The following is a 6,320-nucleotide window of genomic DNA, read 5'->3' as shown; positions in this document are numbered from 1 at the left end:
GCATGGATTGATGCATGCAGCCATAATGGTCAGGTTTAGGGCTGCTTGACTTTATAGTGGTATTTCTCGGTAAGTTATGAATTTAAATTAAATCAAAGTCAAACTAAATTCTGAAACCTTAGCAAAAATAAAAATAGATAGCCCTCTTTCGTGCACGCCCTTAGTAAATATATTGGGTCGATAACCCTCACTCAATGTTTTTAAATGTCAAGACAAGGAAAAGTTATGGCTTCTTAGGGGGAGGTCGCCGAAAATCTTTTTTATTTAAGAAATCTTGGCTGCTCTTGGTTGCCATAGGTCTGGCAACCAGGGACGGAGCTCCCGTACAAGCACTGGTGTCAACTGACACCAGTGCAGTTCAACGTTACTTCTAACACGCTTAACAAGTTTTACATTTGACCCCAGCCAGAAAAATCGATTGACCCCAGCCCAGATGCTAAAAAGCAGCACAGGCCCAAAGTGTCAGCCTGATTTACAGTCGTGCAAACAAAAAGGTAATAAGTAGCCAACACAAAGCCCACAAAACATTGATCTGATCGCTGCTTGGCCTCCGATATACGCGGCCGTACGTGCAGGTCGCACGTCCCATGTGCCTATTCGTCTCTTCGCCGCCTCGGTCCTGAATTCTCGCACCCTAAAAAACCGTAGAAATCTCCAATCTCTCTCTCACCTCTCAGTGGAACAACACAAGTGCGAATCAACAACAGTTTGTTTCGATGGCGGGCGGGCGGCCGCAGCGGCAACAACACAATTTTAATCTAATATAGTCGCTGACGGAAGTCCCCTAGTCCTTGTTTCCTGCAAGGTACACCATGATCGTACGTAGATACGCAAAATTTGGTGCATCTACTTCTAAATTTGGTGCTAATTTTGTTGATTGTCGATGATTTTTAAAAAATTAATATTGGCAACCATATTTTGCATAACAAAATGGGTGAGCAGATTATGAGTGATTGACTAATTTGCTACTCCGTATGTGGGGAAAAATATATTTTCTTCCATTACAAATGATGGCATGACTGATCTCTTTAAGAAGGTGAAAGTTCATGTTCTCGTAAAAGAAAGAGGTGAAAGGGCGTGAAGGGAAATGTGAGTCTGGAGTCACTTTATATTTTCGCTTGACGATATTCATTTTTGGTAGTCTGATATGTTTTGTTTGTTCATCTATTTCTCGAAATTACAAATCTAACTCCAAAGTAGCCATTTTTTTCTTAGATTTTTTTCTTCTTAATTTGTATGTAAGTGATTTCTTGAGTTTACTGGGTATGGCAAGCTTTTCTCATATTGTTTGCTGATTGCATATTTTCATTCTTTGTATTATCTTCGGATTTGTATGTTTTATTTATATCTCCCTGCTGTAGTTTAGTATGTAGTGGGTACTGGCTGACACCAGTGCCGATTTTTTCTAGCTTCGTCCCTGCCGGCAACTTTTCCAGTTTCAGTGTTATAAGCTGAATTTTACTGAAATTTAGTCTCCATCCTACATGCATTTCAATAACTATCACACTACCACTAATTTTGAATATTACATGCCGCATCTGTTTGTAGCATTTTAAAAGAAGGGAACTGGTAAAATTACCATTCATATTTCATGTCATGCTGCGTTGAATCCTGTGGGAATGAAGATAGACTAATGATTAAAATAAGGATGTTTATTTACTACAGAAGGAAAAAAAAATGCAAGAATTGTCGAAAGCATTAGTTGCAAGCACATAGTTGTCACTCAACCAACAAAATTATTTCCGCGAGATTTGGCTCGACATAAATTTTCCTAACGAATACATGTCAAGGGGAAAGGAAAAAAAATACACGTCAAGTAGTCCATAGAAAACAACTTATGGTTCCCAGCCCTACTAGTCCCGTAGGTTGGTTTGGAGATGCACCTTGAGCAGTAATATATCATTGCCATTATTCGGTCGCCTGCGTATATGGCTTTATTATTGTGTAGTTGCTGTGGGAATATTCGCGCACACATCACACCACAGAAAGTGAGAAACAGTGGCAAAAAGGAGATTCCAACAGGGAAGGATACTTGCAAATATAGACAGTGAAATGGGCAATTAGCCAATAATATAAGGCACAAACTGATTTATGGATCACTACCCCTTGTAATCAGCGTACAGATATATAGCGTAAATATCTATAAAAAGCAACGTGGCCTATTAGCTCAGCTGGTTAGAGCGTCGTGCTAATAACGCGAAGGTCACAGGTTCGAGACCTGTATGGGCCAAATATATCTTTTTTTCTTTTTCTTTTTTACTCGAAAATGCGAGCAAAAAATTTTTAATTCGATGGCTTCGCCCGGGTTCGAACCGGAGACCTTCAGTGTGTTAGACTGACGTGATAACCAACTACACCACGAAACCAGTTGACTTTTTGATCGGTAAAGCTTATAAGATCAGTATAAGCGTCCAGCAATCTCCAAAGACATGAATATCATCACTCACTGTTGACCACTATTTTTACAAGACGGTTGTCCTTTAAGTTTTCCATAGCAATAATTCACTGCATTATGTTCTAAGATTTATGGAAACAAACCTGCAATAAATTATACATCGGTGCCAAATGAAAGCACATGGAAAAGACACCCAAACACACCTGTCCAACATGAATACATGATGCTTCAGAAATCCCCTTCTACCATGATGTATCTGGGATAGTAGTCATTAGTGAAAGAACAATAGTTATACAAAAGAGTGAAGTAAACCCATCTCCAATAGTCCAACGATTCTTATCTTCGGACCATTCTGAGCGATTTATGAACATTATGGTGAATATGATTGCGACATTTATGGCTCCCACATAAATAAGAAGTTGTGCGACAGCTACAAAGTATGAATTAAATAATAAAATGGAATACGGATATATAAACAAGAACTAATCCCAACGAAAAGGCAGAATAAATAGGGTCGGTAACTAATACTACTGGTAAACCCCCTAGTAGAAGAAGAAATCCCCCAAATAGCATAAAAATCCAATATATTGGTCTAGATAAATCCATTATGGATAATACTAAATTAATAGTTTTAAATTTTTCATGAGCTAACGAAAACTAAAGGATTCAAGAGGAAAAACAGATCAAGGTAAATTTTCTGTGTATAAGTTGTATATAGTTAGAAATTATATTATATCACGAAAATCTAGTATGATTCAGACTAAGAAATAATTTCCAATAAGCAGTAGTTAGTTTTTTAGTTTAATAAATAATAATTATTTTTATAAAAAAAAGGCAAAATCAGAGTTTAGTAATCAGTAGTTGTTCTTGAATTCAAAGATTTTTCTTTGTTTATTTTACGTTCAGAAAAATTCCTAATTGTTTGAACTGTGTAATCTCCCACTATGGAGAGGTGAGACTACGAACCTACTTTGTGTTTATGTTTCTACACATGCATATGAGTTTTCCTCGGAATCTCACATTCAAGAGCCATATCAATTCTAGCATAGAAATATGAATGACTTACAAACATGGAAATAAATAATAAGATTTATTATTGCATCTAGAGCATATTTCCAACATTAGTCGTGACGGAGACAACGCCTCACGGAGCAGCAAGAGCCCGGATTGGGGGGGGGGGACTTGCAATGGATACAGAGGGAGGAGCGCACCAACTCGGTAATAGGAGGTCGCCTTGCGTCCGGTGATGATGTCTACCATGGATTATATCACCCCAAACATGTCTTCTCTTTTCAACCCACTTTTGCTAACTTTTTCACGCACTCTTTGTTAAAACTTGAATTATATATTTTAAAGCCCATAAGTGCAGTTAATGGCCTAAATATAGCAACCAAAACCGGAAAGATACCAAAATTTGGCATGAAATATGTGATGGTGCATGTTGGGCGTATAAAAGAAATCCAGGTCAACCGACGAAGCCACCGACTCTTGGCCTTAAAACCTGACCGGTTTCCTCTCGAAACCATGATTCTTTCGGTTTCTGAGCAGTGTACGTTGCAACTTTTGTGAAAACCTTCTCAAAATTTTAGCACACCCTTTAGAGATGACATTGTGACACCATGGTAGGTTTCATATTTTCTGATTTCGCTACCATGTTTATAATCAAATCCAGTAAGCTTCATGTTTGGGGTCGAGTCTGGGTACCCTGAGGTTTGGAATTCCTTTTTTTTTCTTGGATAAGGCCTAAATATAGACCGCAGAGGATTACTAGTTACTGTATGCATTGTGTAGTTTCAAAAGTCTTCCCTACACTCAAATCATCTTAGCTAAGTATATAAAAAATATCATTCAATGTTAGCAACTTGTTCTTCCGTGTTCTTGTTTGCTTCAAGAGGTGAACATTAGAGCATCTCCAGCTGCGCCCCCAACAGGCCCTCCTCATGCGTTTTTGCCTCGCCGGCGCCGAAAAAATGACCCAGCCGCGTCCCCAGACGCCCGTTTTTCGCCGGCTCGGGCCGAAACTAGTGCCGGCGGATCCAGGCCAAACCCGACGCCCTGCGGGGCGCCTGGGGGCACCGGCACAAGCGAAAAGGTCACGTGGGTCCGCCCTGTCGGCGAGTTGAGCGCCTCTTCCCGCCGTTTCATCCCGCTTTTCCCCCACTTCCCTCCCATTCTCTCCATCCCTCCCGCCAATCTCCCGCTCGCCTCCGCCGCCATGCCACCGAAGAAGTACGTCGCCCCCCACGCCACGGCAACCACGACCGCCCCCATCGCCCAGCCAAAGCAAAGGAAGCCGAGGGCGCCGCCGTCCAAGCCACTGGGCATGACAAACGCCGAGTGGAGGGTGGAAGTTCAGCGACGGGAGGATGTCACCGCCGACCGGCGGAATAGGGCGATCGCCAAGAAGGCCCGTGACAACGCGGCGCGTGCGGCGGCGGCTTCGGCGGACCAAGCCGAGGCCGAGGTGACTCGCGCGGGGATGATGAATCCACTCGGCAGCCACGCCCAGTACGCGCCCTAGGGCTAGCAAGGCGTTGGTTATCCGTCGCCGCAGCCATGGGGATGCACGCCCTCACCGGGCTACGCCGACGGGGACGCGCACGGTGGGTTTAACCCCAACGTCACCTTCCCCCATGGACAACCGGCCCAGCGGACGCCCTCGCCCGCCTTCACCGGTGTGCAGTACTCTCCATACAACTACTCGCCGCCCGCCTACACGTCCTCCTCGACGCCCCCTCTCCGCCGTGGCGCGCTGCCCTTCTCGCACCTCGGCGACACCGACGAGACCGAGGCCGACATGGATGACATCATCGCGACAGGCTTGGCCGCGGCCGCCATGTCTCCCGGGTTCGCCACCCCGGACGACACCGTGGATCTGAGTGGCGGCATGGAAGGCGAGCTCGGCTACGTCTACGGCGAGGAGGAGCAGGAGGAGGAGGACGAAGAGGAGGAGGAGGAGCCGGCGACTGTTCCGGCGAGGAGGAGCAAGAAGAAGAAGTAGGCGGCCAGGTCCGGCGAGCCGCGCATCAAGTGGGCGTCCAAGAAAGAGAAATGCCTCGCCGAAGCATGGAAAGTTGTCTGCCTCGACTCGATCACGGGTACGAACCATAGCACCGAGGGCGAGTTCGACGAGCGAACCGGAGCATTGAGACCCGACCATTGACATAGAAAAAGGCCTATTAGCTCAGTTGGTTAGAGCGTCGTGCTAATAACGCGAAGGTCACAGGTTCGAGACCTGTATGGGCCAATTTGTTTTTTTCTTTTTCTTTTCTACACAATGGAAAACGCGAGAAAATAAAAATAAAAATCAAGAGTGGCTTCGCCCGGGTTTGAACCGGAGAACTTCAGTCTGTTAGAAGGACGTGATAACCAACTACACCATGAAACCTCGATGATTAGTATGTCCAAACTATTTAGAAGACATGCAGACCCACTAATCTTGCAGTGGCTTTCACCGTAGATGCTGGAAAATCATGCAACCTTTTAGTACTCCCTCCATTCACAAATATAAGTTTTTCTAGAGATTCCAACAAGTGATTACATACGAAGCAAAATAAATAAATCTACACTATAAAAATATGTCTACATACATCAGTATATTATAGTTTATTTGAAATGTCTAAAAAGACTTATATTTAGGAACGGAGGGAGTATAAGCTCAAATGCACTATATAGCTGGCTCAACACATCTGTAACTCAACGCTTCTTTATATCAACTGTTCCACTTTTCTGAGATCAATTTTTTTTTCTTTCGTCACCATTTTGTACTCAACGCTTACAAAACAGGCAAATCCTCTAATCTTACAAGAATTTTCCACATCTTAGCTCTGTGAAGAACCTCAGAAACAATCCAATGCTTGTTTTTGCTCAACAGCCTAGAAGGATCCAATCATTATACAAAGAACACTAATCTCCAATAAGTAGA

General features: G+C 43.5%; 3 non-coding genes across 3 annotated transcripts; 2 read left to right on the top strand and 1 right to left on the bottom strand.

Moving 5' to 3' along the window:
- The first annotated feature begins 2,156 nt into the window (after window positions 1-2,156).
- TRNAI-AAU lies at window positions 2,157-2,230 on the top strand. Its single transcript has one exon. It is a non-coding gene; the product is annotated as a tRNA-Ile (tRNA).
- A 62-nt stretch (window positions 2,231-2,292) lies between these two features.
- On the bottom strand, window positions 2,293-2,366 carry TRNAV-AAC. Its single transcript has one exon. It is a non-coding gene; the product is annotated as a tRNA-Val (tRNA).
- Window positions 2,367-5,568: 3,202 nt separating this feature from the next.
- TRNAI-AAU lies at window positions 5,569-5,642 on the top strand. Its single transcript has one exon. It is a non-coding gene; the product is annotated as a tRNA-Ile (tRNA).
- The last annotated feature ends 678 nt before the right edge of the window (window positions 5,643-6,320 follow it).

The sequence above is a fragment of the Triticum dicoccoides genome, chromosome 3A, assembly GCF_002162155.2.
Source record: "Triticum dicoccoides isolate Atlit2015 ecotype Zavitan chromosome 3A, WEW_v2.0, whole genome shotgun sequence".
Classification (NCBI taxonomy): domain Eukaryota; kingdom Viridiplantae; phylum Streptophyta; class Magnoliopsida; order Poales; family Poaceae; genus Triticum; species Triticum dicoccoides.
This window is presented reverse-complemented; position numbering and strand designations above follow the sequence as displayed.